The 22,690-nt window shown below is 40.0% G+C and overlaps 1 long non-coding RNA gene across 1 annotated transcript; it reads right to left on the bottom strand.

The window, feature by feature from the left end:
• Nucleotides 1-18,034: 18,034 nt before the first annotated feature.
• LOC106633571 lies at nt 18,035-20,882 on the bottom strand. Its single transcript, XR_001336928.1, has 2 exons — nt 20,846-20,882; nt 18,035-19,164 (listed from the first exon to the last, which is right to left on the bottom strand). It is a non-coding gene; the product is annotated as an uncharacterized LOC106633571 (long non-coding RNA).
• Nucleotides 20,883-22,690: the final 1,808 nt, after the last annotated feature.

Genomic DNA, 22,690 nt, shown 5'->3' with positions numbered 1-22,690 from the left:
CTCGGCCAACACAACCCCAGTGTATGAGATTAATGTTGCAGTTTTTCGGCCAAAGAAATCATGCTGGTGATTACAAATGAGCACTGTGCATACCAGATGAATTTAATTAGCATGTTGCATTAGTCATTGCACTGAATTTTTTTTTTACTCACACATTAATTCACTGTACCTTCAGATCCGCTGTTTTTCTCGCCTTATATACATCGTCTCGGTTTTTCTGCATATGATAATGTTGTTCTTTTGATAAATATGAGCTTTCAAGAAAAGAAAGCTAAAGGAAGTTACCCAAGAACATATTAGCATACTTTACTTTTTCATGTGTTTTACTCTGTCTCCTTCTTTCCTTGGGGCGGACACAAAGTTTTTTCTCTCATTTGACAGTGTAAAAAAGCCACGAAATGCAGCAAGTATAAAAAATGACTCGTGCACATCCAAAACGTTTGTCACTTCACACTCCACCGAGTAGCCCCGGACAGTTGGATCACTTCAGAAAATGCGGTAATTGTGTTTTCATGTTGTCCTGATGAGAGTCTGCGCTCTCGTGCTGCGCTTTGCCGCAATCAGTAAGAAGTAAGAAGAAGAGAAAAGTGCAGAGACACAGGAAGTAACACAAGAGCTTGCAAGGAGAAGCAGAAATAATAAATAAATAGTTTTGAATAAAATCTCACTGAATGGCGATGATTGAAGTCTGCTCTGCTTTTGAAAGAATTGAATACGTATTTACATTATGCAACATTTAAGAAATGAATACACTTTGTTATTTATGATTAAGATCAAATGTGTAATATCACAAATGCATTATGTTAAGAGTCGGCTCTTTGAAAAGGAAAACTCTTTGAGCTTTGTTGAAAACTGTCAATGAAATAACAAAGCCTAACTGACGTTTTATGTATTCATGTTCATGTGCGGACATTACACAGGAAGTTTTCAAAAGGAAGTTTTAATAGATTAAAGACAGAGACAAAAGCATTTTTGTGCTTGTATAAATGACAAATTAAAAAAATATACCTACATTTTTACATAAATATACAGCGTTCATAGGTATTTAAAGCGATATGGTGTGTGTACTTGTGTATAATTGTGTAAATGCATATGTATGTGTACACACATAAAAATCTGGTTTGGATAAAGGTAGTAATGACTACTAATTTACCTCTTTTATTTATACTTGTTTTATTTAAGAACAATGGTGAAGCTTATGATGACAGTTTTAGTTTGTTCTTTAAGTGTAGGTATTTCTTTGGCTTTGTGTAATGAAACATTGAGTAAAGAGAATGAAAAGGCTACAAAGAGACAAGTGAAAACATTTCAAGTCAAAACAAACCAAAGAAAGGAGCAAAAATACTTTAACACTGGAAAAAAGCAGAGGAATGTGTATTTCACTGGCCATTTTATTACGCACACCTGTTTGTTTGCTAAAGCAAAAATCTAACTAGCCAATCGCTTCGCAGCAACTTAATGCATTTAGCTATTAGACATGATCAAGATGACCTGTGAAAGTCAGACTGAGCATCAGAATGAATGGCTTTGAGCTTGGCGTGGCAGTTAGAGCCAGATGGGCTGATCTGAGTAATGGAGATCTATGCAGATCTACTGAGATTTTCTCAGAGAACCGTTTCAAGGTTGCGTGTCAGTTTAGAGAATGGTATCAAATGGAGTAAATATCTGTGAGCAGCAGTTCACTGTAGAAAAATCCCTAGTTGATGGTAAAAAAAAAGAAAATGGCCAGACTGCTCCAAGCTGACAGGAAGATACTCAAATAATGACTCATTACAACTAAGTTTTGCAGAAGAGCATCTCTTCAACTTGAATCAGATAAGCTAAAGAAGCAGACCACGTTTGTTGCCATTTCCATCAGCTAAGAAACAGGAAGCAGACATTACAATTCAATTGATTTCTGTTGCAACATTTGGATGGTAGGGTCAGAAACCACGAAATCCATCCTGCCTTGTATGAGCAGTCCATGCCGGCAACGGTGGCGTACTGGTGTGAGGGATTTAGTCTACCTGAGTACCACGACCACTCTTTTATGCCTACAGTGAACCTGTCTCCTGATGGCTGCTCACAGCAGGCTAACACACCATGTCACAAAGCTCGAAGGCTCGCGAACTGATTTCTCGAACATGACAATGAGTTGCACTCAAACGGCCTGCACAACCACCAGATCTCAACCCAACTGAGCACTTCTTTAACTTTGTATCATAAAAAATTCATTAAAATGGACTATAAATAGACCTGGAACTGATTAGGTAGCAGGGCTGACAAAGGTGAGTAAACCTAAAACGACTGCAAACGAACACATTAACAGAAAGAAAAAGGAAAGGAAAAAAGACACATACACACAAATCAAGAGATATGGGAAGGCTGTCGATATCTGAAGAAAAGCACAAGAATGTATTTTCTCGAATAAATGTTTTTATACTCACTGGGCTCATGCTGCTACTGAGGACACAAAAAGGCTTTCAGAGCTTGATGGCACATACTCGTTAGATAAACTTAAATGACTGTATTTAAGAATATCCCTGAAAACTAACAGTTAAGTCCATCTTATAGGTGCTTCTGGAGTTACTTTCTTATGCAGAACCAATGTTCTTATAAGAACATTAACGTCAAATGTCTGCTGGTGCATACTTGCAGGTATTTTCATGTTTAAAAAAAAAGAAGTAAAATATCACTCCCTAATGGTTGAATAATTGGTTGAGTTCATTTAGCTGTTTTCCAGACTCCACTCAGGCAGGATTTGAAGTTGAATAAAAAGGGGGTGCTTTGAATCTGAGTGGATCTCCCTCCAGCCACTTTCTAAACATCACTTCAATTTGAAACACTTGCTTGGTGTAGTAAATTGGCATTTGCCTCGCCGTGGCACGCACAAACATTCATTCATCCATCTGTCCCCTCTCACATTCCCCCTCTTCATCTGTCTCCCTCAGTCACCTCCTTTTTTAGCCCCGCTCCCTCGTCTCCTTTCATTTCTCGCTCCTCTCCGTGCCTTTCTGCACGGTGCCCTGTTTCCCTTTTGCCACTTTCCCCCCCTGTGTTTCTCTCCTGAGAACTACACCACCTACTCCCATTAAGGCATCTGCGTCATTCTTCCCATGCAACTACGTCAGACCTGCTTAAGAATCCTGGGGGCAAACGGGGGTTTTTGTAATGCATGCTCATGCATACAGAGGGGTATAGGTGTGGAAGGAAAAAAGGGGGCTGGAAGGATCTTTAGAGAATGCAAGCAAGAAGGAAATTAGGGAGAATAAAAAAGAGGAAAAGATAAAAGTAACGGGGTGCAACATACAAATTTTTTTACTGGATCTAGTTTCTTATAAGAACATTTTTTTAGGTGCATGTTTTTACTTCTAACTTGAAGGCAGACATACAAGTCTAACACAAAAGACCGAGACTTTTGCTCTTTCACATTGCAGTTGCGCGACAGCCCGCATGAAAAATTCCCCTTTAATATAATACTATGTGGCTCTCTCTCGGCTTAATCATCCAAATCCTCTTCATGAGCCTGTATGCTTTCATGAATAGGCTGCCAAACATTACACAAATCCTAGAAGTTGATGGCATTAGAAGGACATCAAATAGGCAGCCTTTTGAGTAATGGCAGATGGGAAGCTCAACCCTGACACTGAAAGCTGGTTGGTTATTATTGCTCTGGGATTACCTCTCATTAATTGCTTCTCTCTTATCTTCAAAGGAGAGTGGAAGCAGCGGAGAAAAAAAAGGGAGCCGCAGCCTTCAAATGTTGAGATGATTGAACTTGTCGCGGTGCTCAGACCTAAAGCCACGCTCTCTTTTCATTTGATTTTGAACAGATTTTTGGAATGAAATGATTGCGAAACTGTAATAAACTACATCGCTTCATCACACTGACAGAAAGTTCGAACCAACACACTAATAAAACACCTCAACGCAACAAGAAAATATGGATCCAAACTCAGGACTCAGACCAGAAATAATTTAAGTTTTCTGGTTTATTTACAGAAAACTCTGGAACCTGTCATAGTGTTAACACAGTCGCAGAGCCTAGCCTGTTTCCCTCGAGGAGGATTTGTGTGTTTGGAGAGAGAACTCTGTTTTACTATTGAGTGTAAAGACTGAGTGGACTCTTCAGGACCATTGGTATGGATACATTACATAGAGACTGTGGATGCTTTAGCTTTTTTGAAGGACACTGTAAATAGTTTTTTCACATCACTGTAAATAAATTCACAGAACTGCATTCTGAGTCTACATTTGCATCCAGCCTAAACAAGACTCACAGAATCCGGATACTGGAACAGGTGAGTAGCTTCCTTACAGGAGCTTTGCTGGGATTTCTGCCAAAGAGAAGAGGACAAGTTAGAGTAGGCCAAGGTGACAGTTAAAATTACTGTTTAAAGGAGTTTGGATCTTTTTTGTGTGAATCTACAGTCCTCCGTCTTGATCTTCACTGAGTTCCCAGGAGTTTTTTAACTGTTTTATCAATCCGACGAGTGCTGTCAAATGAATCGGTTTTATGCTAGCTAAGAGAAACTACGAGAAACTACCTTGTGAAATTAAAAGACATTGTAAAACTTATTAAAAGATTTGAGTGTATGCATATATGTCCTGTCTGGACAAATAAATAAAGGTCCTTTATTCTGAACAAACTGAATGATTTAAGAGTGAAATGTATTCTTTGATTGCATCAACAGATATAAGAAAATAGAACAGTAAATCATGAAATAACACCCCAAAATATACTGCAAGCAGTACGGAAAACCAGTGGCATTCATCCCCTCAGGCCTGCAAGGTCATTCAACCTTCAACCACACCAACAAGCTTGCGGATTTAGCAAAAAGCTATAACTCCTTGGTAAATACAATGCTGAACAGTTCATCCACACGAAGCATTAATCTGGAGATAGATAGAAGCATATTTCATAGTATTTCACCTCAGTTAACTGAGTGCCTTGTTCCAAAAGTGTTAGCTGTGGCCCTCTTCCTTGGCCTGACTAATTCTTGTCCAGACATTTGCAGTTTTCATTCCCCTTCACCTACTGTTTACCAAAAGCAGAGAAGATGCTCACAATATCTCACAATCCCACTAGTGGAAAGGAGAAATGTCTCCCTCCCCCCGATTATTCCACCTGGCTACAATATTTGATCCTGTATGTATACTTCTGATCCTGTCAGGCTTAGATAAACAAAGTAAATCCAAACCTTTGCACCCAATTCTTGTTTTTTAAAGTCATTAATGATGTGCGCTGCAAAATCACTCCAACCTGGAAAAAGAATAGTTCAAAGAAGTAATTAAAAGCCCAAAATGACCATGACATCTGTACCCATGCTGACTGGACATAAACTTCTGTCCCACAACTGTAGGTCACTGGCTTATAAGCAACACCCCTCACCCCACGGAAAGGAGCACTGCAAAGTTGTAGGCCTGTATCTTATGCGATAGCAGTGCTATCATGCTGGCAAAATCTGTTTTAATGATGCTCGAAATCTGTTTCCTGGAAGTCTTTTACCGACAGTCAGAAACTTGAATGAAGTGTTTGGCTTCCTGTCTCTGCAAAAATGCCAAGATGGTGGGTCTCCCACAGTCTTGGCCCACAGAAGCTCTTACATCATCATCAGCATCACAGATGCCCCAGTCTGGATCTCTAAAGATGGATCACATCTAAACTGGCAGTTAATAAAAGAAGACCAAAAATACACTACCCCACGCACTTGCCAGGAAATCTAAACAGGGAGTCGGAAATTCAGGTAGCTGTGGTTAAATAAAAAAGGACCCAGTGAGGTAAATGTGTCAGCAAATATGACTCTCTGAGCTTCAGATGCATTAAAAAACCTCCACTGAAACATTTAGTCAGTTATGTTTTACAATTCTCTGATTTATTTGTCTCCGTATATTATATATATATTATCTTTATCTTTTGTTTGTTTTTTCAAACCTTGTTTCTTTCCCCCTCAGTCTGAGCTCTTTACGTCAAGCTCATTATTAAAAAGCTGTGGCTTCCAGAGGAAGCGCCATCTGCCATTGGCAGACATCTATCCTGGCATTGACTCTGATGAGCTTCTATAAATATTATCCTGACATATGTGAAGGAAACACAGATTAAATAGGATGACGCGACGGTGGTAAGTGTCATTCCAAATGCGCTAACACTGTTATTGACTGCACGTTTTTAAGTCTGTGTGCAAATACAGCTGGTGTGAATTTCCTTTGAATTTATGTGAAGGAATCCAGATAATGAGTGAGCATTGATGGACACTGCTTCCCTGCAAAATAGACATATTAAATGCGTAGTCCCCCCGGCACACTGCTCCTCTCTCAGGATCAGACCTCCATCAGCATCTTGCTGTTATTCTTCTGGACATTTGATTTCCCTGATGCACCATACAGCCTCGCACCCACAGCGCAGGACTGTGTGCATCTGTAGTTGCATGCTGGAGCACCAGGCTGAGGCCAGCTGCGTCATTCAGCGTCTCTTTCCTACTTCACCATCTCTGACCTATTTTCTTTAGCACACTTAGGCCACTGGGACAGGAAACAAACAACGTGTGAACAGGAGTGGATTAAGCCGAGTGAAGATCTGTGGTGAGATTAAGGTTCGGATAGAAAGGTTGACTATGCATTCATCATTATATGCAACACTTCTGTTGCAGTTCTACAGATAATACAGGATGCTTCCCCTTACTTAAAAAGAGCAGCTGTGCACTGCTTTTACTAGAAGTTAACACATTAACTAGAAAGCAAAACAAGCACCTTGACCTTGAAGCTTTCAGTCTTGTCAAAGCAAAATATAGCGTTGGAAAAACATTTTTAAAGCTCAAATCTTTCACCAGGCTTAGTGAGAGTGACTGTTCACTGCCTGTTAGCATCGGGGGCAGCAATTAGCTTATAATGGCTTAGTGCACCAGAATGAGGCAGAAGATTTTGCAAAGAAGAGGCGGCTTGGCAGGATTAGTTTCGCTGGATTGAGCACAAGGGAACAGGGGCTGTTTCTTAAACAAGAGCTGATTTTATCTAAAGATTATGTAATGGCATCACATTAGCAGTGATTCTAATTTTCTTGAGTCACAAGTCCAACAGAAAATAATACAAACCTCTGTTAAAACACTGGATATCCCATATGGTAAATTTCTATTGGAGATTATCTATCGGAATTTCAGGAGCAGGACCGCGCCTCCAAACATACTCCTTCCGGTTGTCATCTCTATAGGTTCCCCCAGTTCTGCAAACTGTTCATTCTTGTTTACGTGCCCCACCCTCCCTGCCTCCTTGTTCTCAATTCTTTAACTTCTTCATTTCTATTTAGTGCACAGGGATCTGCCAGGCCCGGGAGCCATCGTCAGTCCCCTTCGAGGCTTTCCCCAAACCGCAGCTCAATTCATGTCAAAGCATTCACCTTTACCTACTAAAATGCTGTCAAACCTAAAATGAGGACGTGGGCCCAGCTAGTGAAATGCATTGACAATGCAAAAAGATTAACATGATGATAAACTCTGAAGATACTTCTTGAGGTACTTCTAGGGCCCTTTACCTACAGGTTGAACTACAACCCCACTTTGAAGTCTTCGTTTTGTTGTTTATTTGTATTTTGTAGTTGTGTAACTGAATCTCGAACAGTTTTATTAATGCTATAGCAGTGACAAAACCTGCCAAAGCACCAACAAACTTAAAAAGTGAAAACAGCCTGAAGAACGAGGTGGAGTCCAAGTCTGAATGGAGTCTTTTTTTGATGACATAACGCTGGTATCTGTTTTGTTTGCAGATGATGTCATCTTATTGGCCTGTAACACTGAAGTGACAACTGAGTCACAAAGCACAAACCAAACTTCACCTGCTAACGTCTACCTTTGAAACGGCTGAAAGACTTTAGTGCATACAGCTCCGACGATGTACCTCAGGTGGCCTTGGAACATTTGGGATCCCACAGGAGGAGCTGAAGGACACCGAGGAGACGGATGCCTGGGTGACTCTAATGCTCCGTTGCCATGGCAACCCAGTATTAGATAAATGGTGAAGAAATCAGTGGATGGGTAGGATTAGGCGTGGGACGTTTTAGCGTGCAGGATTTTTTTCCTTGAAGGGAATAAGTTTGGGACTACAGATTATATAATGCAACGCAAGAACATGGAAATAAAAGCCCAGCAAAATGCCAAGCATCGATGAATTAAAGTCTCTTTTGGCTTTGGCATGCAAAAGTACATATTTGAAAAGGCATATTACACCTGTCCTCTCTCAGGACGCCGGTACTCATCCACATAAGCACTTACTCAAACAAGCAGCTGTACGTGCAGAGAGATGAGCGGAGCTCCGTGTTCACCTGGGACCTTTGCCTTTTTAGCTAACCTTTAAATAAATAAACAGCATGCAGCAAGGAGTGTGAAAAGTTTGGGTGATGACAGGTTTGCTTAACAAAACACGAACGACATGAAGGGACAACTTTTATTCTGGACATTGAATTAGATGCACACAGTCATCATGTCAGCTTGTTCTGGGGCTTAAAATCAAGAAGATCAATGTGCATATGTGTTAGATTAACATACAAAATAGTTAGCGTATAGGAATAAAACAGAAAAAAGGTTAAGAACAGGAAGTCAAATTTATGGTGGTGATCTTTAACAGAACATAACAAAGTCACATGGCCAGTTTGACAGTGGCAGCGGGACTGTGCGCGTCTCTATGCCATGCAGACCCCAATATAGCTTTAGGAGGAGGGGACTTTAGAGGTGGGTAGGAACCAAAGATGGCAAAGAGAGAAGCTGCTCTCGTTTTCAGTGTTACTCCCTACGCCAACAGAAAGTTCCTAAAAAAGTTATGATGATCCCGAAGCATCCAGATGATGGATCTCCAGTAATGAAGCTAAGGATCTGTGCACTTCCTGATTGGAGTAAACACTGGATTTTTCTACCTGATCACACATGCAAACGAAACCAAAAGTGAATAACAATTATGGCTGTGTGATCAGTGTGACTAATACAAAAAACATCCAGGCTTGTGTGTACCTGTGTGGTTAACAACAACACGCACCAGTGAAATCATTAATAATTCACTTGGTAATCAATTTTGTTTTAGCCGGGTTACAGTTTTCACTGAGAAAACTCTGTCCTTCTCAAACTCTAATGAGGACCTGGTGGAGTACTAAATAACCTTCCACATGATTAAATTTGTACAACTCATTAGGCGGCAGTGATTGAATATGCAGGCGTGTAAATGGTAAGGCTTATGAGCCCGTGACCTTGCAGGCTGGGAAAGCACCGGAGCTTTATGCATGGGGAAAGCATCCTTAAACCTGCTGTGATCATTTTCAGCACAGCCAGCGGCAGCCAATCCCGGCTGTAACTGTGAATAATATTCCCAGGGTGGTGACCAATCAGGACTTCTGTCATCAGAGCAGTAGACCTAGACTTAACAATAGATTCATTTCTGGTGACAGCCTGGAGCCTGGAGCCAGAGACTTGTTAAATGTACAGCCGTGTAACCTTCAGGTTTCCATTTAAAACAGGATATTTTTTATAAACGTGGGTGACTGAAGATTCTGAAATAGAATTGCACCTTTGCAGCCTGTTTGTTATGACTCATAGTTTTAAATGCAGTTTTAAAAAGAGACTGCACTCTTTTTCTAAGAATAAAGTGACACATAACTCCTTCATCAGTTAGTGTTGTCCTCTGCACAAATAACGGCAACATCAATTGTTTCATTATGTGTGTTACAGCTGAAAACTGTAAAAGCCTGTGTCTTTCAGGGGAAAAAATGCTAACAGCTAGTTACTGTAAATGTTACAGCATAACATGTTATTTCTCCTCTTGCAAAAGACTCATGGGAATACAGATTTCGATGTTCAAAGCATTAACGCAGAAGTGTTGTGATGCATATTTCAGTTATTTTATGTTAAACACTGGAAGGGTTAGGGCCAGTGGAAAGAGTCAGAGAACAGCAAGTTCAGGGAAGAAAAGAGAAAGAATTTAGTACGTTTTTTTTTTTTTACACCGGTTAAAAAACATTTTTAAATGAGTGTTCCCATCCGTCCTCATCTTTTTGACAGTTTTTACGGTTTTTCATCCTTTGGATCAGAGTCACTACTTCTAGCATGAGGCAATACCTGAACCCTACATATATTCCAACTCCTCCAGGATGACACATCAATATGTGAAATTGTCATAAGGTTCGCTGCGTTTCTGAAACAGTCTCAAGAGCATGGAGGAGATTCCGGTACACAGACAGTTACTGTAGGAGAGCTGGACAGGCCGTTGAAGGCTCTTAACCCATCAACAGGTCGGGTATCTGCTCCTTTGTGAAATTAGGAACAGGATGAGCACCCTCGAGCTACAAAATCACACCCAGATGAAAGATCCTTAGTTTGAAACCAAAGCTCATCCTCAGGGATTTGCAAGCTAGTGTTCTCCCGGTGTCCGTCCCAAGCCCGGATAAATGGGACGGCTGCATCAGGAAGTGCATCTGTTGTAAAATCTGTGCAAATCAAACATGTGGATCCAGTCATTGTAGCAAGCCCCTGCAAGATAAGGGAATCCTGCTGATTATCAGCAGGGAGCAGAAAGTATGGTGTTTGATATCCTTATATTTCACAGGATTCAGTACCAAATAAACAAATAAAAGCCTCCTCTTCACCTTTATAAAAGTTTTTTTCCTCATAACAAACACGGATGTAAATAAAAAGGACTAGACAAGATATTTGGAGCATTCTAAATTACATTTTGGAATACATATTTAAGTCCTTTTGTGACTTTAGATCACTACACTTTGAATTTGGAGTCGCATTTCTCTCTAGATGACATCTGTTGATGCCATCGCATTTTTAAGTGAGGTGGCCTTGACTGCTGAGATTTCCCCGATGAAAATAATGTGACTGTGGAGGGAAATAATATGACTAGGCATGGAGGAATCGCTAAATGGAACGAACATTCAAGTGTGATTAATCCGGGTGCCAAGTCAACCAGCTCGCCTTCAGCTTAGCGTGAAAACACAAAAGGCTCCCGACAGAGAAGGTTGTCCTCTTTTGTTTTTTTGCAGAAATATTCATCATGTGTGAGGCAGTCAAAAAATAGCGTGCTCATGTTGCAAATGGGGAGATGAAAGAGGAAAGGGGAGGGGGAGGCACTTTGGGGAGAAGGAAGGTTTTGCAGGCTAATTGTGGTACCTTCTCATACATAGTGTGTCAGCAGGCACAGTGCTGTGTCGGTAGACTTTGTGCCAGCAGATACAGTCTCTGTGGGAAGCTGTGAGGAAATGAACTGTGTTCAGAATGGAAGCATGGGAGCATCTGTGCTCAGTGTTCCTTGCAGAAGTAACATGGAAGAAAGATCAGAAACTGCAACTAAGTTGTTTTTGCATCTTGAGGCTAAGGTGCAGAGTAATCACACAACTGTAAGAAATGTAGCCGTTATGCTGCAGTCAACTTTTGTGTCTTTTTAACGAGACGCGGCAACACGCAATTATTCACAAGCATCTGATGCACTTCCACAGGAAGCTTTTAAAAATTTAAAATAACTAAAGTGGTCTGAAGTGGCTACAGCGTCACCTGCCATTGTTTGTGGCTTGTGACGTCTGAAGTGTGATGTATTATCTTACATAATTTCCCCCCTATTCCCATTCTGGAAAACCATTAAAATTTAATGAACCCACGGAAATGGTCGGTCTCTAGACTATAAATTCCATTTTTAATTATTATCATGCATTCAAGCAGAAAGTTTCTCATGGCTGCATTCAGCTGAGCGACTGAAGATGTCAAACCCTTTCCTGGATCAGGAGACAGCTATAGGTGAAGATGTGAAAATGTGGATAAAGGCAGAAGAAGTGCTACTATGTGTTTGAAAATGCAGAAATTTATGCTTTTTATTTATGTATAATTCAAATGTCTAAACCAGCAATGAAAATAGAAGAAGTGTATTTTGGAGTGAATTTACAGTGCAAAAAAATAAACTAAAGTATTAAATAATAAATCATTTTAAGACATAAAAATACTGTGTTTAGATTTCGTTTGGGTTTTTTCTTCCTTTTTGGTCATTTCTTGTCTTTAAATAAAAAGTCTCAGTAAAAAACGTGCAGTCTTTGTGCATGGCAGAAACAAAAGATGTCATACATTTTTGCTAAAAGGATTCACAGTTCTCCTGTTGGGGCTTCATAGCCTATGAACTGAAAGTGACATGCTCATTTCAGTTTACTCTCCCAAAGAGCATTTCAATCTTTGCTCTGATTTTCTTACATGAAACTTTGTCTGTACAAAATCACAGTGACTCACTGTATGGGATCATGCAAACACTGCACAGTTTTCTCTTAAAAAACTGTGACTAGACACGTTTATTACATGGCTTGATTCTCCTGACCTAGTTATCAGCACAACAGCTGCGAATAGACGTTGATTCCAGTCCTATATTTTCATGTATTTTGTCCCAGGAGACGTGCACGGTGCTCACTCTTTCCCTCCTTTTTTAAATTATGAATAGAAATGAGGCGGAGAGGGGACTGAGGTCTCAGGAAACGTGAGTCATACATGGCACATCCCCAGCCCTATGACCTTTAGGTTAATAATGACCACTGCTTTTATAAATCCTGGCATTAATGAAAAGCTCCATTATTTATGACGTTCTATATATTAATGTGAATAATTTTAGTAAGCTAGAAGATAGGACATTGATAGTTGATATGTAAAACACTATTTAAGGAAACTGTGCTGAAAGCAAGAAAATTAAATCTTTAATGATCCATTAAAGAAATCTGGATTATATGAAATGTTAAAGTTATCATAGTTAGTTCAGCTGGTGACTCTGCTGGTTTTTAGCAAAAAATTTAGGTGTTACTCTATGCTACTTTTTTTGGCCCACTTTCTTCCAATTTGAGGATATATTTGTCTGGATGAAAAGTGGGCCAGAACCTTCCCATGAGCCTCCACATGTAGACAGGAATTAGATTTATTACCCAGAGTGCCCCACAGGGGAACACTGTCCCATGACCTGTCTACACAGAATCAATGAAACATAGAAAAGAGAAAAAGAGATGAAGTTACAGCTATTTTGGAGAGAGAGACAGCGAGAGCATCTTGAGAAGAAATTAAAATTCAGAAAAAGAAAAAAGGAGCATAGTGCAGAAGCAAGATGATCGGTGAGTTCTTTTATACGGATAAGACATGAAGGGCAGAGAAGCTCTACTTGTTTTTAGGAGGAAACATGTCAATCGTTCTCAGCTTTTAAAACTTTTTAATTCAGAATATGAAAATGAAGCTCACATAACCCCAACAGATTTAAAGCAGCTACAATCAATCGTTCCGTGCAACAGCAACAGCAACCATCCTCACTGACAGCCGTCCATCTGTCTGCGTTTCTGATCAACAAAACTTATTAACTGATTCATTTCTACAGCATATCTTGTTCGCTTCTGAATCAGTGAATTCACTGCAGTTTCTCTTCCAAGTCCAGATGGTTGTGGTGATATGATTCTCAACTAAAATGCTTGTTGAGTGAATAAAAACACTATTTAATCAGTTATTTTAGTTTTTCCGACAAATGGCTCTAATGCAACATTGTAGGTTTGCATGGTGACCCAAATCGCCACTGTGACTGCACCATTTACGGTCACAGCTGGCAGCTGTTTTCAGCAAAAATCTCTTGAACTCCTGCTGTACATTTTCTACTCTCACCAAACAGCAGACAGACACAGTTAAGCCCCTTATTTGACATGCACTCCTTTTCGGCTTCATGTTGGTGTGAGCGCCCTGCATGGTCACTGTTCTCTGAACAATAGTGAGAACAGTCTTTCTAGGTCAGACTATGCAACAGCTTAGTCTGGTATATCGACCCTGCAGATATAAGGGTCCTTGTGGGTTCTAATTTCCAACACAGCACAAGTCTGTATGGCATGCTGTTACACTAACTGATGGGCATCCTCGTGGCATAGCAATCCAACTTCTTCTGCATTATCTTCTTCTGATGCTTCTCTTAAGGAGATGCCACATTGGGTCATCTGCCTCCACCTCAACCTAAATATGTCATGGTCCTCCAGTTCTCATGGGCATCTCTGCCTGCTGTTTGTCTTTCTTCCTCTCTGTCTCTCATGATGTGTGTGTGTGTGTGGATAACCACACCTTACCTTAAAGGGGTGGGGTCTTCCTGGATTTCCGCCCTGTTTGTCATCAGCTAATCTGCTGGCAGCGTACCTAAGCTGGAGGCAACCCTTTACTGCTTATCTGAGTGTCACACTGCGTTAGTGAGCCTGCTGGCCTGCAAGTCTGTTTTCAGTTGTTTATCTAAAGATTTCTAGTCTCTCATTTCCTCTGTGCAGGATCCTGGATGTTTCCCTGCTACGGTGTTCATGTGAGAGACACAATTGTAAAGGAAACTCTGCAGACTTGGATTTACTAATGGACGCACTACCTGAAGACCGTTTTGTAAATGGAGACTGTGGATTATTTCCTGTTAGACGATTTTGTAAATACTTCATTTGCAGCAACCACTGTAAAGAAATTAATTTAACCTGCTTTCTGAGTCCTGCATTTGAGTCCAGCCTGCCTATTGACCACAATAAAATACATGGAGGAAAATATCATCACATGTTAAATCATTTGTTTTAAATTTCTCTCAGAGCCTTTGTTTAAGGATAACTAGCTATTCCTAATGGCATAAAGATGCTGACAGTGATTATTGCCACAATTGTAAAACATTTTGTATGGATATCCCTTGCACTCTCATTAAGTAAAAACTTTAATGTAAGAGTTAGCTATGGGCTATTCCACATAAAATCTATTAAAGAAATTCTCCCTCGGCCACATCAGAATCAATGTATTAAAAGAACGTGCAAGTATTTTCATCATTTCCTCATAACTTCATAACTGCAGAACCTAGTTACAGGAAGTCAGAGCTGAAAAAAGCAAAAATGACAACCAAATCAATTTCACGCGTTGTTACTGGCCTTTAACGTAGACTCAATGTCTAAAAGGGAACAAATTTTTTTTTTTACTTTTTATTTTGTACTTTTTCCAATTTTATAGTACATGCAAACAAAAATATGAAAAAAGAACACAAAAGAAACAAACTAAAAAAAAAAAAAGGACACCTAATCTAAAAAAAAGGAACAATTTAATGTCTATGATGCAGAAACAAGCACCAATACCTTGTTTTGTCCTCATTGTTGATGTTTTATCTATTGTCACCTTATGGTCATGATTTCAATGACAGCATGAATTTTACTTTAGTTCTAAATGACAGAACACTGTCGCCTGAATAAAACGATAATTCTAGGAATGTTACATGTCTGAAAATGCTTTTAGTGATCAGATAAGATAAGATAAGATCACCTTTATTAGTCCCACGCGTGGGAAATTTGTTTTGCCACAGCAGGAAGTGGACAGTGCAAAAGTTATGAAGCAAAAAATTAGCTGGTGAACACAGTGAAGCATTTTGTTGCCAAGGAGGAGAGCAAACCAGAGCTAAATACAGAGGGCATATTGGACCCAAATTCATCAGACACCTGGAAACGTGTCCATATAAGTGTCGGGGTAGTTTGGTTTCTTTCTATGGCAACAGATAGCTGTGAGTCATATTAACTCAGTGTCACAGTTTGTTTCGTCTGTGAGCAAATTAAAAACTTGTGTGCCGACTTTCATTTATCAACTCATAGGGCTGATGTTAGCCGTGCCATTTCTGTTATGATAAAACAGAAAATCAAAATAATTAATTTACATTAGTTACATTTTTATTAATATACATGAACCACAGATCGTAATTTATTCTCATCATGTCAGCTAAAGCAAATTACCGACCTGTCTGGTTCTCTCCACCCTGTCATTCACTGGCTATTGATAATCTATCAGCAGGCTCCACTTTGTGCTGTTCTGAACTGGAGTGATGGATGGTGTTAGAAAAGCAATTTACAACCAGGAAGTGGAAAAATACATCAAAAGGTTCATCTGGTGACAAGCGGAGTGTGTACGTTTATGTGGATTGGTGCTGGAAACAAATGAAAATAGGCTCTGAGGTTTGTTTTATTCATTTTAATGCTACCTATTTTATATTTACACGTGATTAAAAGGCGAAATGTCTTAATAATGGGTAGCTGCTTATTCTAGTAGCTGCAATGACGTGACAGTAGAGATCCTGTTTCAGAGTTGATGTATAACATAACCAATTTTGCATCAAATAAAGGTGGAGTAAGGTTAATGTTGACATATGCAAAACCTGGTTTATAAAGTCCCATATTTGAAGCCTTGATTTTAGCATTTAAGCCACTGATGGTTTATTTTTGGAGCCAGGTGGGAAGTAAGGAAGTACACTTCATTACTGTACTTAAGTACAATTTTCAGGTTTTTGTACTTGAGTAGTTTTTTTTCTAACTACTTTTTAACTTTTACTCCCTACATTTTTAAACAAATATCTGTACTGTACTAAAGAGTCAACTGCTGTATTTCACAGGGAGAGAAAAGGAAGAGAGCTGACTTCATTCAGAGATGGAGAAAGATAAGAAAAACAGGACAGGAGAAGAAGAAGAGAGGTGAGATTTAGAGGTAAGGACTGCTCAGTGCTTACATGTAAGTTTTTAAATCAGATTTTGATTATGCGACATTATGGGTTTTTTTTCATATTGCGAAACATGCTGCAAAACAAACTGAGGTAGACTAACTGTGTTATTTAAAAACTGCATGAAAATCCTCTGCAGGTTAGTGCAGGATAAACAGGTTGCTTTACTGTGATGGATTTAAAGTAAAGAACAGTGTGTGACTGGTGCACAGCGACTGTGCTTTCAGAGTTAGGTTACATAAAGTGCAGCAGAGATTCATATGATTTTAGCTGATGATGCTGAGATCCATTCACTAAATTCCAACTTTATACCGTCTAGGAAAAAGACAACATAAACAGTGTACTGTCGGTGTAGAGGATGGAAATCAGCCAGGACAACTCATGAAACATCTGCTGACATCTTGTTGAATTCAGTTGTGTACATCCACAAAGAGCAGCAGGTCAGCTGATCACAGCCTGCACACTATGAAAATCTACTGGAGCTCTCAATAGAAATTACCATGAGTTATGATTCTTTTCCCCACACTGAACCATTACAGCAAATTTTAGGGTTCTTCCACCTGCTGAATCCACTTTAACCCCCTGACTGTACACATTTTCCTGTTTAGAGGCAAAGATGCCCTCTACAATGTAGGAAACAGGAAATAGATATATATTTTTTATTTTCCTTCTTTTCCCTCTGATTCAAGCTGAATATGATTAGAATTTTCAAAAAGACTAAGGTTTTTATTCTACTGATATTATTTTATCATTATGTTAATATAGCACAAGGTTCAGCTAGCTTCGTACAAAATGGAAACACCCTCCAAACTTTTTACTTTCTTACTTTGAATACATTTCAGAGTCTGTACTTTTTTACTTTTACTTGAGTCAAGAAGTTGAATCAGTACTTCAGCTTTTACTGGAGTATTTTTTTAACAGTAGGATTTGTACTACATAAGTACAGATTGTTTGTACTTTTGCCAGCTCTGGTTATTATCATCTCTGGCTCTCTTCCACAGCAGGTCTTTGTCCTGTCCCCCCCTGTTGAGGCAGATGGCTGCCACTCCCTGAGCCTGGTTCTTCCTGTCAAAACGGAGTTTTTCCTTCCCAGTGTCACCAAGTTCTTGCTCATAGGCCAGGTCAACAGTTAGATGACCTGGTCATAGGCGGTCATCTAATTGTTTTTCCTCTTTATTATTGAAGAATAAGTAACTTACAGTATTGAGGTGACTGTTGTTGTGATTTGGTGCTACATAGATAAAATTGAACTGAAATGTTATTAGGTAAAATCTACCTTAAAACTGTAATTAAGTTTCTTGAGTAACTTTACTTTCCAGCATTGCAGCAGTTATGGCGGTTTATTATTAGTGGTACATTTTGGAGCGCTTTGCTGGTACAACATGTCAGGTGTCACCATATCTAAAATCGTGTCCTCTTATGTTTACAGTGCTAATTACAAACACACAACATGCATCCATGTGAGTGGCGGTTTCTGTTTGCACAGCTCATGAGAAATGGTGAAAAGCAGCTTATGGCTCCTGTGTTTGTTCTTGTAATTACCAAAACTCATTAAGCAGCTCCTCAAAGTCCCCATGAGCCACTGTACGAAGCAACAGTAACAGATGGTTAGCACATGTTTGTGTACATACAGCACATATATAGGTCAGGTACGCCACAGTAACTGGTTGCCATGGGAACTGGGTATCAAACATGAGTGCAATCTCTCGGAGAAATCGACTTGTGGCCGAGCTCTCGCTCCCACACCTCTAATCCCCCTTTTAGCACTTAACCATTTTGGATTATCCCAAGATTATGATGGAATATAAATTTAAATGTATGAGCTTTGGAGGGTTTTCTTGGAGAGAAGGGAGATGAAGCATCACTTTAGATTAATAATCTAAGGCAAATCTAGCCAACGAGAAGCACCCTTTTATCTTCCCTTTGCTTCCACTAACCCTAACGAACTGCAAGCAAACAAACAAATCACACACTTTGACCTGGAATGTTATTATTTCCTCTTGGTGCCCGTCTCAGATGTGTTCATACATGACCTTGGGCATTCACAGGCAGCACAAAGGGATTCTCCCTGCCTGTCTCTGCCAGTCTCCCATCATCACACACAGACTTTATACACACACACAGTCACAAATGTTCGCTCTGTATGGTGAGACCACGTGATTGGATGCAGTGAGCTGGTGATGCATGCTGAATGCTGATGAGGTTCTTTCTTGAAAAAAGGAAAGCGGTAGAAAGCTTCCTCTGTGCCTCTAAGACAGAGAGGACGGAAAGGAGAGGGTGGCATTCATCAATGTCAAACCCTGCTCTCACCTCCTGGTTAGCCTGTACTGGTGTGTGTCTCTGTGTACCGCCACATATCCACACACACAGGCAGGAAATGCTTTCTCGCACTCACGTGTCACTCTGATGTTTTGGGGATTTTTTTCTCATCACCTAATTCTTTGTCTTTATGCCTCTGAGAAGTGAAGTATTCAGAACACTCCAGCTCTTTCTCCGCTGCGTTGTCCCATGCCTTCCTGCTGTGGATGTATACACAAGCTGGCTTTGTCCTCACGGTGGCCCAGTTTTTATGTCTGCCCAGGCTAATGTGGTGAAAAATTAGCTTGAGGCACACCAGGGAAGGTTTTCGGGTCAGCGGCATGCAAAGCACTTTCTGGTGTGAGACAGCTGCATATATGGACATTGAGAGTTAATACACAGGATTAACAACCAATCATCAATAAGACCACCGTGTGTCAGGTCAGGTTATTTAGGTCAAGGTCTGAAGTAGCAATTTTTCCTCCACCGTCGTCTTTAAATGATTAAAATGCACACCATTAAATCTTTTACATGCATCTGTGCAATGTGCAATACTCATAGATTTAGTGAAATTAATGACAAGAAAATCAAACATAAATACCATATTTCCAACGTGTTTTCTAAATTGTTGGACCGCCACACTGTTAATGGCATCACTTTATGGTGCCCTCGTTTTCTGCCATGACTTAATGCCACGTGACTGAACAATTAATGCCACCAGCTGTTTTTGAAGCAGCTGATGTCCATGGCAAGGGTAGTGGAAGAAGACATAAATTCCACACACTGCAGTTTAAACTTGCATAATGACCTGAAAATTTCTATTTTTTTTTATTTACTTCTACAAATCCAAATCTGTGAAATTTGGGATGCTGTGTAAAATATAAAAAAACCACAGGAAAAACCCAACACAGAGGGTATATCAAGCGATAAAATTGACACGTTTTATTGTTTCATGAGAAATATTATATCATTTTGAATTTGGTGGCCGCAATACATCTTAAAACACTGTTTGGACAAAAGACAAAAGCTTGGGAAATAAGGAGTACTACAGATCTTAGAGAAGCAAAATTGTGAAGACTTAAATCTCATCAACCGATTACAAAAATTTGGTGAAATCTCTGTACGTGCAAGGACAAAGTCGAAAATCAGTCTTGATGTCTGATCTGTGGGCCCTCAGGCAACACTGCATTATAATTGGGCTCTATCAGTCAATCACTGGGAGTTGAACACTTCCAGAAATTACTGTCTGTTTGTTCACTGTGCCATCTACAAATACAGCTTAAAGCTTTATTGTTGCAAAGAAGAAACAATATGTCGACCCGTCGTCTTCTCTGAGCCAAAGCTCGTTTAAAAAGGACTGAGACAAAATGAAAAACTGTGGTCAGACCTCTGGAGTAACAAGGAGAGAGAGCCTGCAGCTTATAGTCAGTGCTCCGTTTTTAAAGCCTGCATTTCTGATAGCACTTGTGTCTGTAAAGTTGACATCATATACAGGTTTTAGAACAAAATATGTTCCCATTCAGATGATTACTTTTTCAGGGTAGGCCTTGTAAATTTCACCAAAACAATGCTAAACTCCATACTGCATGTATAACAACAGCGTGGTTTTGCAGTAATAGAGTCTGGATGGTGAACTGCCCTGCCTGCAGTCAGGAACTGTCTGAAAACATTTGTCCATCATGAAACAAGAACTATGACTAAGAAGTCCCAGGACTGTTGTGAAGCTACTGGTCTTAGTTCTCAGAGGTTTATGGACTATTGTCAAAGAAGAGCAGGTGCTCCAGTTTTTTGTTCTTGTTGTTTTTTTAGAGATATGTTACTTCCATCAAATTCAAACTGAGTCAACAGTTTTCTTAAACTCGTTTGTTTGTTAACCTTCTGTGTTCTGTTGTGAGGGGTTTATGAGATAAGCAAATCATTGCATTCTGTTCTTATTTACATTTTACCCAGCACCTCAAATTATTTGGAACTGGAGTTTATTATCATTTTCTAGTTTATTCTGATTTTGCATTAGTTCTTTGGGTTTGGTTGTCACATTTATTATCCCTACCTGTGTCTTCCCTCTGTGCTCTGTTCGGGTGCCTGAGTTTTGTGTTGTAAAACAGTCTGTGCGTTTCCTGTTTTACTTTGTAGGTCTGTGTCTCGTTATGCCCATTAGTTCCAGCTGTGTCCCCTCCTGTGTGCCATTTCCTGATTACCTGGTGTGTGTATTTATAGTATGTGTCTGCCTGTGCTCCTCGTTGCGTCGTCTGCATTTCTCTGCATCCTTTTGGTATATCGCCGTGGCGCTCTGTTCCTCGCCTCCCGTCCTCTGTTTGTGTTAGTTTTCCCAGTTTAGGTTTCTGTTCAGTTCTGCCCTCACCTTGGGTTTTTCACTGTAAATAAATCTCCACCTGCACCTCCACTGCCATCTGCATCTTGGGTCCTCGTTCATTCCACCACACGACTGCTGCCCCAGCCGTGACAGTAATGCCATCTTTAAACACTAACAGTGCACAACTGACAGACATCAGAAATCATCAGTAGTATTTATTGGCAATAAAATTAATCTTTATTCTTTAATTCCTGCCGTCAGGTGTTAGTTGAAGACTCAACAATTGTAATAAATATACAGTACCCTTGAGGTTTGACTGTCACATATAATCCTGGGGCTGTCTTAAATGTTAGAGTAATTAACTACTCCACCACTATTCATTTATCTGGTGAAAGGATTTCATAAGAATTGTGGTTTAGAAAGTTTAAAGAAATCCCCACGAAGGAAATGCTCTTAGATTGACTTCAGCAGGTTATATTCTGCTCTGAAGTTCCCTCAGGTTAATCACTCTGCATCCGAGCACAGCTTTGAGCTTCGGTGTGAGGAGTAATTCTAATACTGCAATACTGCAACGTGCCTTGCTTTGAGCTGCAGGTGGCCCTCTGTGTTGAGTCCGGGCTAGGATGCTCTGTGGTTTTATTAGACCGTGCTCGCTCTGGCATTTGCACCACACTCCCAGTGGATGAAAATATCCTACCAAGCATGCTTTTGCTTTTGCTGGCCCTCACATTCATCTGATAGCTGTGCTCAGATCCAACACTCACATCCAGTCGATGTCACAGTCTTTGCTGTGATCGGAAAGTGACACGACAGCACACTCGTCTGAAATAAAAATGTGCCGTCCTGCTGTACACTTTTACACCACTAGTTTTTGTTTCTCTGATGAGTAAATACACCAGATTCAAGGAAACACAGGGGTCAAGGTCTATGAGTAAGAAGACTTCGTATTACACTGAACGGGTATTTTAAAGCTATACATAATTAATAGTTTACTAGATTGGTTACCTCTAAGAATGAACTGAAATCCAATTATCTCACTTAAAGACTCTTCTGGACAAATGAGCCCGGCATTAAATCTTCATGTTAATTAAATCCATCTCCAGTGGTATGCATCCCAGCATAGCATACTGTCTTTCCATATTATCTGTGAGGAAGAGCATTTTCCACCACAGGCAGGGGCCCAGTGATGAATCAGAGGCGATGACATCTAAATCGTGAGTCATCAAAACAAACCAGCCAAATGAATTAGATGTACCTTGTCAATGGGCTGACTCCTGAAAAGAGAGCACCCCTTTTGACAGCAATTCAAATGCTTGCTCTGCGGTAAAAAAAAAAAAAAACGTTAAAAAAACATACCGTGTGCACACCACAAACAAAACGCGTACATCATTAACATTTCAACTGACCTTTTTCTGTGTCAAAATACACCCGGTGATGTCAAATAGCATCACACACACACAGAGGCACACAAACACCAGGAAATACCACCCGCCCTTGAATCAGAGTCACGTTTAAAAAGCTTCACTTCAGGGAGCCACAGTTATTAAAGACACTTTTGCTTATTTTCCCCCAGCTGACAGT

Source organism: Haplochromis burtoni, unplaced genomic scaffold (assembly GCF_018398535.1).
Source record: "Haplochromis burtoni strain Fernald_Lab_line unplaced genomic scaffold, NCSU_Asbu1 Contig_268, whole genome shotgun sequence".
In the NCBI taxonomy this organism is placed as follows: Eukaryota; Metazoa; Chordata; class Actinopteri; order Cichliformes; family Cichlidae; genus Haplochromis; species Haplochromis burtoni.
The sequence above is the reverse complement of the archived record's forward strand: the minus strand, read 5'-3'. Positions and strand labels throughout refer to the sequence as shown.